This window comes from Hirundo rustica, chromosome 7, assembly GCF_015227805.2.
Source record: "Hirundo rustica isolate bHirRus1 chromosome 7, bHirRus1.pri.v3, whole genome shotgun sequence".
Lineage (NCBI taxonomy): Eukaryota > Metazoa > Chordata > Aves > Passeriformes > Hirundinidae > Hirundo > Hirundo rustica.
In genome coordinates, this window is record NC_053456.1 from 36,001,475 (window position 1) to 36,020,370 (window position 18,896).

Consider the following 18,896-nt stretch of genomic DNA (forward strand, 5'->3'; position numbering starts at 1 on the left):
ATATGGCAGCATCTAACAGCTCCCTAAAACGTGTGTGTTGACCCCAAAGAAGAACACATCCAGTGATCCTAAGGAACGTAAAGAAAACAGATATCAAGGACTTGCAGCTACACCTGAGGAGGAGCTAAATAGCTCCTGTGCATTTTCTGTCACCCTGTTTCCCTAAAGCAGAGTTTTCATGGACAGCAGCACTACGGCAATGCAGCAACATTCCTGAAGTAGTGAACATGAACCTTTACTGTGATTTATACCTGCAGTTATTCCCTTAATCACTGTCCTGTGAAACTTGCCTGGCTGATAACTCTCAAGAAAAACAACTACTCAGTACAGAAATGGAGAGCTCAATTATTCATTTTAAAATGTTGGTCCACAGTTGAGGAAGAAACCCATCTGCCTCGTCCTCTTAGGTAGAGCAAACCTGGAAAAGAGACAGATTTGGGGGGACCACTTTGTGGTTTTCAAGTAAGAAATTTGGTATCCCAAATATAAGTCCAAAATGCTCTCTGAAAGTTTTTAGGGTAAAGATAATCAGTATTTTCCGAAGACAAGAACACCTCCATGAACAGTAATTTACACTTCTCAGCATTCCTGCATTCTTGGTCTGAGAATACAGGTATTCCAAATCTACAGGAAGATGTTAATATTTATTGTATTCCAGCAAAATCAGGGCTGACTCCAGCAGAGATTTCAGCGAGAACTTGCCAAACTGCACAGCATGTCCTGTCTCTCCACGTTGTGTAACTCTGGGTTTGGACTAGACAGAGTTATTTGTGAACAACCAAAAGGTGTTGTTATGAATCCTGGCTGAAGAGCTCTGTGTCTTTCTGGCGAATGAAATAAAAGTTCTCATCCTCAGGATCACAATCCTTGTTATCTAAGCAGGAATCAAAATGCAGCAAGCACTTGGACTACTAAGAAGTGGAAATTCACATAAATACAAAAATATTTTCCATTGTATTGAGAGCAGTGAAGAGACTGTAAAGAAAAAAGATTCTTTGGCATCTGAATAAGCCTTATGTTTGTTTAAAAAGAAGTATAAAGCCAGAGAGCAGATGTAAGGAAAATGGTGCCTGAAGAGCTACAGAGATTTGAGCCCTGCAGGCCCCACTGTGCAGAAAAAGAGGTACAATGGGGTTTAATTCAGTGGCTGTCAGTAAATCACTTTCTATCCCAGAACCTGTGAAAGCTTGAGAGGGGCTTTTTATAGAATTGACAATGCACCTCTGAAATCAAGTGATCTCATAGAATCCTAGAATAATTTGGGTTGAAAGGGACCTAAAAGCTCATCTTGTTCCAAACCCTGTCATGGGCTGGGACATTTTCCACCATCTCAGGTTGCTCCAAGCCCCAATGTGGCCTTGACACTTCCAAGAGTCCAGGGGAAGCCACAGCTTCTCTGGGCACTCTGTGCCAGGGCCTCAGTACCCTCACAGGGAAGAATTTCTTGCTATAATCCCATCTAGATTTCTCTCAGTTGAAAACCACTTCCCCCTATAGTCCTACCACTATCTCCCTGTGTAATACATATTAACTCTCTTGTAGAGGTTAGTTTGGGGATTTGAAGCAGGGAGGGTAGGCGGGGGGAAGGGGCTGTGTCTTTTTAAAATTAAGTTCGTTTCAGTTCACCACACCAGGCGATATTTTTAATGCCAAGGAGAAAGTCATAGGCTGATAGCATTGAGATCACCACTACTGGCCATGAAATCCCTGTTTAGGAGCAGAGTTATTTTGGCTAAGCTTTGATCACACATGGTAACGACCCAGTGTACTGGAGGGTGGCCCTGCCCATCGCAGAGACCTGGAACAGGATGGGCTTTAAGGTCCCTTTCAACCCAAACCATTCTGGGATCCTATAATTATTATCCCAGTGTTGCAAGGCAATGTCTTAGTGGGGATTTGTATGTGGGGGTTTCAAAGCTTAGGCTCCACGGAGTCCAACAGTTAAAAGTATGATGGATCAAATAGGCAAAAAACCTAATACTTACTCTGTTGAGTGCTAATCACGACCATTCCCTCATCTCAGCTCTCCCCATGGATTGCCAGAGAGAACAAAATGTCAAACACTGTCGTAGAACAGCCAGGGTACTTACTAATTACAGCAGCTCAAACAAAGCGTTACATGGAGATTCACAAAGAACATTTCTATCCCCAAAATCCCTCTGGATTTCTCTTGCTTTGGCTGCAAGCTGTTAACACTGCTTCTGAGCAGGAAACTGGCACTGATGCAGCTGCACACAGAATTTCATTTGCTGTGCATGACCTCCCTTCTGCACCCCTTTATTGCTTGTACAAAAATCCACTTCTCCCCTTTTTATCCAAGCTGCAGAAACCCACCCTGAACAGGGATAATAGCTTGTGTGTGGCTTCTCACCCTTTTTATGTTGGGGTTTCGGATCCACAACCTAAATGGGAACTATAAGATGACATTTGAGCACTTCTCATCCTCAGAAGCATCTCAAACATAACAAGCACAACATAACGAGCACAACAAACCTGGGGAGAAATGCAGAGAATTATCTGCCATAATATTACAGCAATTTGATTTCTTAATTTTGGGTTAGATGAAGGCACAGTAAAATGAGGAGCCACAGAAAGTCTTCTTCAGTGCAAGAAAGGTCAATGAAACTACTCAAACTAGACCTGGATCCTACCCAAAACATGGGTGGGCTAAGTCCTCTTACATACAAATTTGGCAATAAAAGCACAGACAGCACAACTGTTTTGGAGTTTGGGCCTTTAAAAATCTTGGAAAAGCCTAAAGAGCACTTTTCTGTGGTGACAACTGCTCAAGTTCTGTGTGCAGGCAACACTTTCTGGTTCCTCCTTTCTTCTGCATTCAGGAAGGCAGGTACACTGCTGGAGACGAACCAAGTTTCATAGAAGATCCCAGCTCCAGTGACTCTTACTCATTTTGAATGGCAAATATTGTAGAATGGCATATTTCCATCTGGCTGCTCAAGTCACAGGGATTTTTAATGTCATATTAATTACTGAAAGCAGATTTTAGCCATTTACCTAAGGATGTAACAGACCATCCCTCAAGCCTACAATGACACACTGAAGGACACGCCAAAGAGAAAAGAGAACACAAACTGGCGTAAAATGGCAATATTTTGGCAACGAGTGACATTGGAACTGTTCAAAAAGGGATTTTTAATGGAATTTAAATCTATTGGAAGCACTTCTGACTAGGCTGAGTGTCAAACTAGTCTTGCTGAAAGACAAAAGTCTCCTGCAAAATTTGAGTGTGACCCTACAGAGATAAAGACCTAATGCTGTGGGACCTTGAAAATGGGAATACAACAAAACAGAGAGCTGTGGTCCTGCCCTCCCTCATCACCCATCCTGCTGTCCACAAGCATTTAAAACCCTTTTTCACAATTTACATTCCTAAATGCAGACACTTGTATTTCCTTTCAGTGTGAGAGTGCATTGCATTTGAAGAACAATGAAATCATTCCGATGAGCATGTCAGCCCAGAAAGCTCTGAAAGTGCATTTTGGTGTGAAATATTAATAGGAAGAAACAGAACACTGGCAGATTCTTTCTGTAAAAGCCCTAAAAATAAAAATAATAATAAAGAAAAAATTTCACCAGAAAGAATTATGTAATTTTCAGCATATCAGTATTGAGTGACTAGAAATTGTGCACCTCGGGCTTTTATGCACTTTATTTGATGGAAATGTTCTGAGAAAGTGTTCATCAAGCTTTAAAAATTGAGGAGAGGTGAGGAGAGGAGATGAATGCTTGAGATCAGCTAAAAAACACCCCAAACCCAAACAAAAAGCAACAAGAAGGCTCTAATCAACACAGTAGTCAACTGGAGACTCACTTCCAGCAGTTTCAGTGCAGTAGGCTCACATCTTAGCTACAGCTCCATAGATTTCTTAGAATTTAGCTAGGATCAAAATAAAAATGTGCCTTAATCCAGAATATTCCAATTGATGACAATCACAGGGAAGCCTTGGCAACAAAAAATTTCGAAACTAAAATAACTTCAAATTTAAAGTAATAAATAAATGAAATTCTTTTCACTTTTGCATCAAAACTTCATGAAAACCACCTTGAGGAAAAGGAAGGACACACTTCAAAAATCAAGTATATTTGAATATAGCTAGAAAATTTAAGGAAAATACCAAGTTCATTAATTTTTCAAGGCTCATGGTAATATTGTTGCAAGATTCAGAGTATTATCCTTAGTAATAACTGCTGTCACTCACTGTTGTAAAGTTCAGAATTCAGCCAAACGATATAATTTTTCTGTTTTAAGAGTTTATGCATAATTTCCCCTGCCTATTTTGCACGCATGAGATCATATACAGAAATCAAAGACATACAGCACAAAGACAAGTGGTAACACCAAAGAAAAAGCTCTCAAAATGTTCATTTAATCCAAAGAAACTCCTCCAGTGAAGAAGTGCATCTGTTTCCACAGAGCCATATGACTAAAACATGCTGTCAAATTCATCTAATATTCAGTGAAAATTAGCATATGCTTGGAACTATTTCAATCTCCATTCTCTGAGAGTTGGGTGTAACATGCAAACCTTGCACATCTATTCCAACCTCACACCACTGTGTGGATAATGGTGTGTGTCAGCAGCAGGCAGTAGAATATCCCAGCCCAAAAAGCTACACTTAATCAGATAGCCAAAGATATCTTGGGTAAAATGCCTGTAATCCATGGAAATCAGAGTTTTCAGAGTAAGTGGGAAGGTACCCCCAGAGGTCCCAGTAAGTCAGAACTAAACTATATGTGACTCAAGAACTCAAAGAATATAAATCCTACAATCTCTCCGGAGTCGCTTCTAGTGCTTGAACATCCTCAGGTGGATTTTTTTTTTTTTTTTTTTTTTTTCTACTATAAGAAAATCCCAGAATGGTTTGGGTTGGAAGGGACCTTAGAGTCGATCTCATTGAAACCCCTGCCATGAGCAGGGGTTTCAACTTTCCACTATCGCCCCCCAGATTGTTCTCCTACTTATTCCTTTGTTCCAGCTTGTGCCCAGTGCCCCATTCCTGCATACCTCAGACACTCCTGGATCCATTTTCTCTCCATAATCCCACATCAATAAATTGCAGATACAATGAAGATCCCGCAGCACATTTCCATCTCAAGCTCTCCTTGGGCACTGGGGCTGGAATTACATGATATTTCAGGTACTTTCCTGAAAGATTCCGGGACATTTTATTCACCTAGGACAGGGTTTACTTAGGAGGGGACCAAAAACATGCAGTCAGGCATTAACAAACATCTAGCTAAACTATGGAAAAATCCGTCAGCTTTTAGGAATATGCTGCCTGTTCCCAATCCCTGAGCAGGTCAAGCAGATAACTTCTACAGACCCCGTCGGCTTTTGGTTTCCTGCTGCCACAGAAGAAATAGGGACAGAAACAATGAAATCACCAATCCCATGGAGACAGACATGGGAGACAGCGCCAGGAGAAATATTCAGCTGGAAAGTGTGGTTGGAAATCAACTGAGCTGTGACGTTCACCCCAGATCACTTTGAACAAGTTGCTTTCTAAAAACAACAAGGGAATGGGAGGCCAAGGACACCTTTGAGTTTTGGAGTGAAAAAGCTGGATTCAGTTGAACTTGCTGAAATAGGAAACAGTGAAAAACTAAGTGTCACAGAATTCAGAGGTGAAAACAATGCAAGAACCTTGCCAAATGCACAGGCAAAAAGTAAAACAGCCACACACTCCAGGTCTGAGGTAGGAAAATCCAGCTGAATTATCCACTTAGAGCGGTCTTCACATAGAAGAACCAACTCCTTGAAGGCTCTAAAATGCTTTGCATTACTTAATTATTTGTTCTCAGCACAGCTGCTGCTGGAAAATCAGTTTGAGAAAAGTAGGAGCATGGGAGGAAACTTCTTCCAAGAAATTTAGCTCAGGTCACAAGAAAACTGGCTGTCCGCCCCCCCCACCCCAAGATGGGAATGTGCAGAAAAAGTTTTGAGCTAAAAAGGCTCTTAAAAAAGGAAGCACTAAAGGTAACAGAGTTAGCAGCTCTGACAAGAATTTCAGCACACAGGGAGAGGCAAGGAGGAAGAGATAGAGTCAATGGAAAAAAATCCCCTGGAGGCTGAGGTCAGACTGATTAAGATGCTGTTTCAGTCAATATCCGCTGAAAACCATAGCTGAAAGCAAACAAACACTAAATATTATTTTTCAGAGTCTTACAAGGAAAAGACTCTCATGGAAAATGTATGAAGAAGCTTCCCAGTAATTATAGGTTGGCAAGGGTGTATTTCTTTCCCTGACCATTATTTTAATTAATTATTAATCAGCTGCTGCTGTCAAGCCTATGTCCTTAAAGACATCAAGCAGTGCGTTCTTTATAAGGGGTAGTTTATAAACTTGATTTTATGTCCATCACACAGCATTAAAATGAAAGATAAGTGATTTAGAGTAAACCATGAATTTGATCTGCTCACTTACACATTTCATTGCTTTCCCAAGCCCACAAGGAGCTTGGTGTCTGGGGAGGTGGCTGGCTTTGATTGACTTTGAGGGTAAGAAGAGCACAAGCCCAAGGTCAGGCACAAAGGGAAGCACATGACTCGTCTGGAGTTTAACTTCTGGAGAGCTTCTGCTTCTGAGACACTCCCCCAGATTTCACATGCAGCAGTGGAGGACACAGAGCATCCCTTCCATCCAAACCAGAGTCTCCTTGGAGTCACAGCCAGCTGCACAAAGGGGACCATAAACACTTGTCTCACTCTCCCTGCCTGAACAGCTACCATTGACTCAGTTAATCAACGTCTTCAGAACCTTTTAGTTCTGCTCCCAGAACATCCATTTCTGTAAGGCTTGAATGTTTTCCAGTGAAAGTCTGTCGTGTTTTGATCTTTGGCTCGCCTTTTTCTAGTATTCTCAGCACAAGAGCAATGCAAAACAGTCACTGGTTCTCTCCCAAAACACTTGGTTCACAAGATTAAAGACCATTCAAAATCGCAGGAGCAGAAGTTTTCTCCTAAGGACAGCAAGGATACTTGAGTGTACTTTATTTATTCTGTGCTGTAGCTGGTCCATCAATGGCCTGCACTGAGGCTGGAACAGCTCACTGGGTTCTGTGCTGACACCAGCCTTAGTCCCAGCTGGAAGCACGGCCTGGAAAAAGCACTGGGGGAAAAAAAAGTATCAGCTGGAAAATGTGACCAAGATGGGGGCTGAAAAAATGCAAATATCTTCATCCCCACAGTCACATCAATTGATGAGAGCAGGTGAGAGTGTGAGAATATTTACTCAGCAAGGTTATCTGACTGGGGACTCTGTCAGTTGACAATTCTGAGGGGAAAAGGGAGAAACCACAAAGAAATATAGTCACAGACTTGACAAAACCACCGTGGAGACTCTGACAAGGAACAAATCTCGCCAATCCCACTGACGGATGGGCTGCTCAGAAACCACAGGCACCGCTTCCAGCAAGATCAGCATGAGGCAGGAATGGGATGTGTCCCTAAAAACCAGCTACTGGGGGAGACTAATGGGAATGTGGAGCCTTGGAAATGTGGTGGAGAGGAAGAGCCTATAAATAAACCCTACAAAACACGAGGAAAACTTTGCCAGGATTAGCCTCCCCTACTTAATGCAATACCAAGCATTAAGGCCTTTAGGCTTGGCCTTGGTCTGCCTGAGGGAGGCTTTGCCTATAGATTTAAAGATTTAAAGATTTAAAGTTACCTTCTGAGACAACCCTACAGCAAGTTTGTGAACTCAAAACTACATTGCTTTACAATGTAGACAAGGCAAGGCTGAAGCTGTCTGGGCTTTTTAAGGCAGAGATTTTAAACGGATGTTTACTGAGGTTGAAAAAGTCCTCTAAGAACATGAAGCCCAACCATTAACCCAGCACTAAACCCTGTCTTCAAGCACCAAGACTGCATTGCTTTGAACACTTCTGGGGATGGTGACTCCACCACTTCCCTGGGCAACCTTATCCAATGCCTGACCACCCTTTCAGGAAGAAATCTTTCCTAATATCCAACCTGAACCTTCCCTGGGGCAACCTGAGGGCAATTACTCTGGTCCTGCCACTTGTTACCTGGGAGAGGAGAGACAATTACCAGTTTTAGACTAATTTTAGACAACTATTTCCTAATCAGAGTAAGGGCAACACCATGGGCCTTTCTTTGCAATTGCAAATCTTTCAAAGATGGCCAAATTTTCCAAGGTTTCACCCCTGCTTCCCTGAAGACATCTGAAGCCAAACATCCTCTTTACTGTTTCACTGCACTTACCACCAAGCACCCCAGATCTGCGATTTTCTCACCATCACTACACAAATTTTGCACATCCAGTTCTATGTTGATTAGAGTTTGAAGACCTCAGAGAGGGTTGTGGGATCTTTAGTTTATGGCAAGAGCTGTGTGCTCTGAAGACTTTAAAGAAAATAATTGGGATTATGGGTTATTTGGGAAAGCCTATATCAGGCAGCTGTTGCAGACAGATCCTACAACAAGCAGAGCTTTATAGCCACTCTTCACAAAATGCTGAATTAAAGACAAAACATCCTGATATATTGCAGGAAATCCTGCTCAGTCTCAGAAAGAACCTCCAAAGGAGTGAAGAACCATCCAGCTGTAGCAGTGAATGTCACCTCTTGATACGCTCCATTTATCTCCCTGCTTGCCAGTGATGCTGTGGGCTCCACAGGGAGTGGGTAAGTGTGCCAGCTCCTTGTGCCTCTCCGTTGGAGAGTGGAAGGTCCAGTAGATGTCGAGATGAAGAGAAGTCAAACATGCCACTGAACCAGCCTTGTACCTCTCAAGGCAGTGCTAAGTCTTGGAGAGAAGCAACAGCAGCGGTAACTCTCCAAAGATTTCCAAGTCCACAAGTTACTGGCACTGGGAACCTCGTTTTTTGGTCTCGGGCTCTCACCAGGACACACACCCCACAAAGACATGGCTCTGAACTTGATGAATAACTGCAATTATTGCTAATTAACAGGCCTTTAAGAGCTGGAAGCAGAAAGGCTGTGAGTACACTGACAGAGGGGCCAGAGGCTGTGGAAGGAAATGAGAAGGGTAGGGAATAACGTTAAAATATGAAAAGGGTATTAAATCCAGCTTCAATTGCCTAGACTATAAATGTGTATACCATCTGCTAGCAATATTTTGCATCTCAAAAGGAGTCTCAATCGAGTCAGCACCATTCAGCTTTTCACGCTGCAAGTAGCAGTATTAGAAAGATCCGTTCTAAACTTCCCCAACATCCCCACCTCTCCAGCTTCTCCAGCCTACCAGATGGCTGAAACCACAGAAAGTAAAGAATATGTTTGAAACCGCCACTCCCTGATTTAGGAGGGAACACATTCTTGATCAAATGAAAAAAAAAAAAAAAAAAACATTTATGATTTCCAGCTTCTCTGGAGCTGCAGAGAAAGGTTTTCACTCTGACAACTTGTATTAGCTGGCCTGGACTCTGCAGGCAGCAACATTTAAGAAGTAATTTGAAACTGAAAGTGTACTTTTGGGGAAAGTGTCTCAAAAGTCAGACAGATCTATTAAGACAGCTCTTGACAGACTAATCTATAAGCCTTTCTTTTTTAGTGTGAGATTTGTATCGATTTTTAAAATAGCAATCCCATTACTACACATTAACAGCATGGATAAACATCTCTCCGAGTATTTAGGATTACAACAGGACAAAGAGAGAATGTGAGGGCAGTAATTTTCCATCACAGTAGGTGAGTTTAACGCGCTATCTGCAAATCAAGTCCATCTCCAAAGCAAATTTTCGGCACAGCAGGAGCTCTGATGACCTTTTTTGTTACCCAAACCCACGCTGTACTCACCACTCCGCTCCCTTCCCAGCAGTCAGCTCAATATCCTGTTACTCACCTTATTGCCTTTCCCACTGCCAGACCTGGAAATTCCCTTTCTAAAGTTTCCAATTGTCACAGCTTCAGGAGGAAAACCAGGAGCGAGTGTACCTATGCAGGTGGCTCAATCGGCAGGAATGCAGGAAATGGACTCCATCTCAGAGGTCTTTTCCAACCTAAATGATTCTGTGAAAAGAAACATCCCAGCAGAAAAGGAGAGGTGGGCAGTTCCCTTCATAGCAGTTTGGATTTCCAGGGCCAGAAAGACCAGACCTGACCCTCGGTGAGCCCAAAGGCTGCTCATGGACTTGTCCCATCATCAGACCAGTAAGACTGACCAGACTCCCAACACACCAGTGTCACAGGGAAGATAAACAAATGCTATTGCAATACATCCTGCTATTCTCTATCCCAGAGATCCCTTGAGCTCAGCAGGCTGGCGCATGCATCGGTCTCAGAGTAGATCACAAAATCCCAGGATGGTTTGGGTTGGAAGGGTTCTTAAAGCTCATCCCATTCCAATCCCTTCTGCCATGGTCAAGGACACTTTCAAGGACACCAGGCTGCTCCAAGCACTAATGTCCAACCTGGCCTTGGACACTGCCAGGGATCCAAGGGGCAGCCACAGCTTCTCTGGGCACCCTGTGCCAGGGCCTCCCCACTCTCCCAGCAAGGAATTCCCTCCCAATATCCCATCCATCCCTGCCCTGTGGCAGTGGGAAGCCATTCCCTGTGTCCTGTCACTCCATTCCTGGGGAATAGTCTTTCTCCATCTTTCCTGTAGGTTCCCTTCAGGACCTGGAAGGGTCAGTTATGTTACTTATCTGATTCACTCTTGATTCCAGGTACGGAATAAACTACCGTAATTTCAAGATTTCTCTCAAAATCCAGTCTTTTATGCCACTCATACACTCTCCCCTAAACACACACATTTAAGGAGCTCATTTTTGAGCGAGGTTTCACAACCATGGTTTGGATGACTTTAAAACTCAACTTGCAGACTTACAGGTGCTCCTGGCTATCAGGACATTGGACAACAGAAGGATTGCTCAGAGGGGCACAACAATTAAGACTGGAACCCAAGAATGCCCAGCTGTGTTCAGCCTCTGACAGTGTGGCTGAACCTCGGTCAGGTCAGGGGCCGTAACTTTGGATGTGGAAGGATTAAGCTAGAGATCCATGGTGGGGCTGCCCACCTTGTTCTTTGTTTTAAAAATTGAATTAATCCAAAACATTCAGAGAGATTTTAAATGCAAAAAATTAGTTGTTATCAAAGTGTGATCTGCAAGTGCTACCTTATCAATGAGGGAGGCAGGGAAAATAGGAAAAGAAAGAGAGCTTGCAGGGAAGTCTCTCTGCTGACCCACAGTGGAGGGTACCACCTCTCCAACCCCAGCATAAAAGATCCCACAGCATTTTGTGTCTCTCCAAAATGTCTTGTGGTGTTGGAGGCCTAGATGGAAGCCTTTAAAGACACTGGACTTCATTCCTGAAGCCTTCCTGCCCTGTGAGAAGGACGCTCCATGTAAGCCTGTGGCTTCCAGGCACATCTCTTTTCCAAGTGCTGTTTCCTCTCTTCCACCTCACACAACCTCTGCTCCTGTCCTGCAATTGCTTTTTCCCAGTTCCCTCTTACAGAACTGAAAAAGAGCCACAAGAATGAACCTAACTGCTCCAGCTTCCTTAGAGTGGCAAATAGCCTTGAATACCAGTGGAGGTGGCTTCACACATGGGCACAGCTCCAGACCCTCCCACCTTGTTCCTGCATACTTTAGCTCCAGTGCTAGTAGTGGACCTTGGACCAGCTCCACCTGGAGAGGCTGGATCACCTGAGAACCAGTAGAGCTGACCAAAGGGACAGCCCACGCCATGCAGCACCATGCTCAGCCAAGAAAAAGAAAGGGAATCGTTGGGGTCTTTATTGAGTTCCCCATTATGCTGAGGGGGACAGGGAGCGAGTGTGAGTCTGTGTGGGGTTGTGTCATGAGAGAGCATCACTGGGTTCCCAGGTGTTCCACCCTCTCTGAAGATGTCACCCAACATCTCAGAACCCAGATGTTTACCTGGCTGATTGCAAAGGGCAGAGCCATGACCTTCTTCACACTCTCAAGTGCAGAAATGTACTGGCAGAGCTCAGAAATTTCAGCTAATCTTTCCACCAGGGCCCTGCTACACAAACTCTCAAAACTGAGGGTCAGAGGAGTATCGATTTGCTTTCTGAGTGGATTCTGTGCCCTTAAGGCTACAGATCATAATGGGGAAAAAAAACCCACCCAAAAAACAAAAAAAGCCCTCAAACAGGCCAAGCACTAGAAAGGTGATAAACCCCACACCATTAAAGCAGAGATTTAAAGGCAGGTACATATTCTACCTGATCTGATTCTGCTGTGAAATACCAAGGCTTTTACAGAAGTTCACATTAGTTCTTCCAGCTCCATCAAGAAAGAATGTTTGCATGGGCTTTGATGAGAAGAGTGGAAAGTTCAGAGAAAAAATAAAAGAGAAAAAGGAAGAACATTCCACTGTTTCCACAGTGACTCTTACAGAGCCAGTGGAGTGGGACAGCAGAACAATACCCAGGAAACCTCTTGCTGTGCAAGCTCACTGCCACCCTGAGTCCAGGGCTGCTGATTTTTAGAAAGCTCCTCTTCATCCATTATTTGGTTGTGTGCTGCACCTCTCCCTGGCCTGGAAAGAGGAATACAGAAGGGAAAAGGGAGCTGTCCCATTCCAGCCATACTCATTAAAAGCCTGAGCTTCTTTCTCCAAAATATTTCTAGCAGAATACATTGAATAACCTGCAGGTGTAGAAAGGCCAGATCACAGCACCGTTTTTTTCCTGCTCCCCACCTCACTGCTCACCTGTATTTCCAAACTCAGACAGCCAGGCTGAGTTCTGCTCCATCTGCTGAAGAACCCCACACCTGGCCTGAGAAGCTGAGGGACAACAGTAGGATATACCAGACAGAGAAACCATCAAGGGGAAATAAAATGTATAAACAGCTTCTAGAAGGAGCAGTTGAGACTCAGGGAAGATGGAACAGAGAGAGGTGAGCTGGAACACAGATCAGTCTTGATCAGGGAAAACTTTTCTTGAAGCTATTTCTCAGCAGAGCAACACTAAGAAAAGCAAGGTGTAATTTGTCCCTGCTGCTCCCACACAAACTGCTTTTGTGACTAAAAGCCAAACCTACTTTTAAATATCAACACTGAAAACCCATACAGTTCATTCAGCCTCCAACTATTGTGAAGAAAAAGGTTTCAATGTCCTTTTTAAAAGCAAGAATCACATTTTTAAATATAACTTTGTCTCCCAAGATCCAGTCTCCTTTCTGCCACTAGATGTCCCACGAGTAAGAGGAGAACCCAGATGGGAGCACTATGAGGTAATTGGAATTTGGATTTTCATTTGAGCTGCTCTGAACTCCTAATGTATTATTCAGCTCAGTGGATGCTTTCTCAAATTTGTAAATACAATAAAAGACTCCTGCCGGATTAACATATTTATTTAACAGTAATTTTGATGGTATCATATCAGATGTTAGTCCCATTTTCAGGTTGTTTCTATGGTTTAGTTCTCTAAGTTTTAAATATAATGCAATTCTAGCAGAGAAACATTATAGCGAAGGTATTACCCCATGGGAACATTTTTGTTGATGTTTATTTCAGCATTAAAATAAACATCAGAGCAAGAACTGTAAAGTATCATTGAAAAAACCTACATATTAGAGCTAACACACGTAGAAATTTGCAGAGATCATTTGTTGTCCCTTTAGATGCAGGTGGTGGAGCATCAAACAGCCCACCAAGCCATGAATGCTGAGTAAACCCCAGAGCCAGGCTGGATGAGACTCTGAAGAATCTGGTCTAGTGGAAGGTGGTGCCCCTGCCCATGGCAGGGGATGGAAAGAGATGGACTTTCAGTTCCCTTCCAACCCAAACCAGGCTGTGACTCTGTGGGGACGATATGCTGTGTCCCATCAGCCAGGTAATTAATGACAATCAATATAATCAATCCCCAGGGTACCTTAGCAGCAACTACTTTGCAGCTGGACTTTGCGCCACTGTTCAGCACCCTCTGGTCATTTGGCCAGTTCTTAGTTTGCCCCACTGGCCACTTCCTTGACCTGCCCTGTGTGAGAATGGTGTGGGAGACAGCAGCAAAGGCTTTACTGCAGTTGAGGCAGACACTGGTCCTCCTTCATCCTCCACTGAGTGACTGCATCATGGAAAGCTGCCAGGTTGCTTGAACACAATTCTGCCTACAGTGAAGGTGTTTTCTTTCTTAGTGGGGAGTGGCAATGTCCCTATCCATGCAAAAAGCTTCTCAACCCTGCCTGGCTAGAATATCCCAGGGACTTCTGTGTGTTTTCCAGGAGGAAAACAGAGGCAAGAAAGGACAGAAAAGACAACTCTAGTGACAGCAGAAAACTCAACCCCAGCGAGACTGGAAACCTCTGAAGCTTGACTTTTATAAGGCAACAGGATTTCATCCCACAGCTGGCACAGCCCCATGTGCAACAGAGATTTTCTGCTACAAGGGGTGGATCATTTCAGCCCAGTGTGGACACCAAACATTTGACAGCCACATAAATAAACCCTATTCTTATTTCACGGAACAGTTTCTTGATTTCCTGTCACCACTCATGTCTCAGCACACAAAACCCTGAAGTAAACCAAGGAAGGAGATATTTTATTCATGAGTACAAAGCCCAGCTGAGTTCTGAGAAAGCTTATTGTTGCTTTTGAGGTGTCTCCTCTGCAGGCATGGAGCTGTGCAGTGCAACACATGGAAAGTGCTACGAGTCCTCAGCACAACAAACTTGGCAGAAGATGAACAGGGAATGGCCAGTGTGTGAGAACAGGCTTCTGTGATCCATTGTCAGGCTGGAATTTGGTCCCAGCTCTATTTTGAGTATTCTAGCTGCTTAATCCAATGACAAGAAGTGACCAGCCAAGGATTAGATGAGAAGGAAGCCTAGGAAGTGACTTTGGCCCAGGGCTCAGCTGACAGATGCCAAGTTACACAGTACAATTCCCTTGGTAAACCTGGATTGATTTTTGCAGCAGCTCTCTTCAGCCATTGCAAATGAACAACTTGACGGCATCTTCAGCTCAGGAGTTTTGCCCTCAAGATTGTCAAAACATAGCTACGCTCAGACCTATCTCCTGCTCCATTAAAATGGGGTGCTGACCTAAGTAAGCCACAGAAAATCTGCTGTTGATTTTGTCCTTGCTTTTTCAAGTGATACTGGGAACGCTGCTTAAATGTGGAAAGTCAGAAATACGGATTCATTGCCTGTTCAATATTTACCTGTGAAACATTCCCCAATCTCACAAGTGCGGGGAACAGCAAATGTTCCAATAGTATCAACACGTGGAAAAGTCATTGATGATGGAGCTGGGGGCAGGAGGCTGGCTGAGCGCAGAGCCACGAGAACCAGCACCCTGAGGGCACCAATAGTCCCTAAGTGCCCTGAGCAGCCTCTACCTGCAGTCCTCTCCAGAGGTCCTGTTCAGCTCCATGCCTGGCACCTAGTCCTGACCCAAGCTGGAAGGCCGGTCCCCTTGGACCCATCTGCAGCCTTGCCTACAGCCCAGTTTCTGCTGTTCCTGTCTGGACCCCTGGATGGATCCTGGTCTGTGATTGTGATACCCAAAGCAATCACACAAGACGAGAGATTTTCGCAGGGCAGAGACTTCCTCTGACCCAGCTCAAGCCGAGCCAAGGCAGAGAGACCTGCCTGTTTATTTCTTACTTTTTATACATTTGTGGGTCTGGCTGAAGATTGGCCTCTGGAGTTTCCACCTCTCAGCCAACTGGCCAGACCAGCCGTCAGTTACAATTGTTTTCAGGTTAGAAATATGCAAACAAAGGACAGAGAATGAAAAACAAAAGATTTGTTTATGTTACATCTGTGAGAAGAAGGTAGAAACTGCTCCTAATATTGTACAGCAGCTAAAAGGTCTGACTCCATTTTTATGAACAATTAAAAGGCTTTAAAAAACTCAGAAAAACCAAGGTGACACTGGTCCATCCCCTCACTTGGGTTGGGGCTTTCCATAGACCCTGGTACCTGCACCCAGCTCTGTTGCTGCATCCCCGTGGCTCTGAGGAAAAGGTTTCAAATGGCAAAGCCCAGCCCTGGCTGTGGTTCTGGTGGTGTTTGAGGCATTTTGTCACTGTCCCAGTGGATGGATTGCTGGGGACAGTGGCAGCTGTCAGCACTAGGAAGCCCCTGTTAAGCACTTCTGAGCCCCTCAAGTTTTAATGCTATTCTACAACCACTCAAGCAGCTTTTGGTATCCATCCCCCCGCCTCCTTTTCCTGATACTCTTGGCTCTTTGGAGAGCCACAACGTTCCTCTCACTGGTGTTGGAATTCTGGAAACTAGATTTTAATATTTTGGTATATAGTAGTACATGTGGGGCAAGATGGAGACTTTAGGGTGGAGGTTAGTTGTTCTTTTTTCACCTTCTTCTTCCTTCTTCTTCATGGGTTTGGGTGGTTTTCTGTAATTGGTTAATAAAGTTCGCATTGTGGACTTCAAGTAGTTAGTTATTGGGTTTAAAGTAAGAATAATTTAGCTGGCATTTCACAATTGGATGGATTGTCCTTGAAAAGACCTTGTAGCGTTAGAGAGGTGCTCCATTTTACCTCCATTTACTAGTTTGCTAGTTAGAGCTCACAACTTGTGAGGCTGTAATGTAGATAAGAATTAATAAACACCGAGTCCGAACATGAAACTGTGATTCCTGCGTATTAATCCTGGCTCTAACACGAAGAAGAAAAGAACCAACACACAGGGATTCAGCTGGATGCAGGATTTGGCCACATTTCTCACACTCACAGCCCTGCCAGCTCCCACGGGCACCACGCAGGTGAGGGCAGCAGCTTCCTGCTGAACGCAAACCCCTTCACTGCCCAGCACCCAAACGTCCTTGGCAGAGGGGCTGCACAGGTGTCACCAACCACTGCCCTGAAACACCTTGGCTCACGGTCTCAGGGGTCACTTGGTATTTGCTGTCCCAAAGCCAATGGAACTGGGGCAGCCAGACACAAACCCAACCCTGGGAACACCCTGTGTAGCCAAATTCCCCCTGCGGCCATGGAAGGGCAAGCGGCAGGGGACTGGCCAACATCTGGAGCTCCAACATCAGGCTGCAGGACAGCTCCTTGGAAACTGGATTTGTCTGAACTGCACGTGGAATTGTTTGTAAGCACTGGATCAATGCCTTGCAGACAGAATAAACCCACTGGTTTGGTAATAAGGAGACTGAGTATATATTTCAGTCTCTTGCCTAGATATTTGCCACCTCTGCAAGCTGAAAGGAGAAGCAGGCAATGAATATTTTGACATATATTCTAAAGGTTGTACCAACACAAGCTGATGGAACGCACAAATAGGAAAAAAACCCACATAGTTTGCATTATTACTTACTTATGAATGAGCCCAAGAGGCCCACAGATTGCTAGCTGAACTTTTTGGAATAGTGCTACTTAAATTAAGTGTTCTAGTCCCAGTTCTGGTTTACATATATTTAACTCTCCCTTCCCACACAAACTTTGTATTTGAACAAATAACTGATTTCCTCAATGGATTATTCTCCCTTTAAAGATAGCACTCTCAGGACAGGTCACTGATTTGGCAATCTTTTAGCTTAAATCTATTTAAGCCACCAGCCCCCCAACCTTATTTTCCTGATTTGGCTGAAGGTGGAGCTGTCTGGGTGCACGAGCTGACTCGCCTGTGAAAGCAGATTTTCCTCCCCCAGCTGAGACAAAGGCATTCCCAGAGCAATGCAAACCCTTCCACACTGCCATCCTCTGGCCAAAGATGTATACAATATTAATGACAGTTATTTCTGTCCTGTGGCGCATTCAGTCCTGGAAGAATCGCGGGAATCTTTTCCTAGTTCCTGAAGAATATTTACTGGAAAAGATCCAGTAAGTCTGATCAAAATAGAAAGTAGAGGGGTGTTTCCCCCCCACCCCCACCATCCAAGTGCACCTTTCTTGTATTACCTCTGTGAAGGTGAATATATACACTTATCCATAAAGATATCACAGTCTAACAGGATATCTAAGGACAATATTATTGGAAAGCATGTTTTTCAAGCTCAGAAGCTAAAGGATGGGGGAAAAGGTCAAAGCAGACAATACAGAAAGGAGTTTTCTCTTGGAATGTCTGCCCAGAGTCAGCTGCTGGATCAATGATCGTGTCTGGGGATGGTCCAGTACAAGAATGACAAAACTCAGTCAGGACCTGCTGAATTTGCAATCGACTTTGGCACTGGCATGATTACCTAAAGTACCTGGACTCAAACAAGATCCTGGCACTGAAATCTCCCACCTCTAATCCAGGCTACCAGCAGGAAAACTACCAGGTGGCAAACAAGGAAAGCGATTCCTCAGTCACAGACAACAGGGCACCAGAGTTTGTGTCACTGCAGCTACAGCAAACATTGAACTGTTCCAGGGATGGGGCAGTCACAGCTTCTCCGGGCAGCCTGTGCCAGGGCTTTCCCACCCTCACAGTCAATAATTCCTTCCTAATAGAAATCTAAACCTGATGTAAATATCACTGCAGAGCTCTCATGTTAGGAAATCCCACCTTCTGTAATGAAGATGAATTTATCCCAGGACTGTGTCCAGGCAAATCTCTCTGCTCTAGACCTCAGCCATTAAATGAAAACAGAGCCTACAATAGCAAAGAAAATCAAACTGACCGGTGCCATGACTGTGTGCAGTGAGAATTGTAAGAGTGGCTCCTCTAGTGCCACCAGGCATATAATCCTTGACAGGAAACAGCAAGCACTCACTGAGACCTCACCTAGAATTAAAAGCTGCAACACCTGCTGGGCTGTAAGTAACACACAGGAGGTACCAACCCAGGTGTTACAGAACAGCAGTGCATGGATTGGAGAGGATGTGGTCCAAAGGGCTGCTGCAGAGGTGTCGTGCAGTGATTGCTTTCTCCTTAACTCTGGCGTCTGAGTGCCAGAATTCAAGAGCAGATTGTTGGCACCCCCCTCCTGACACCTCCAGGCTGTGAGGCTCAGT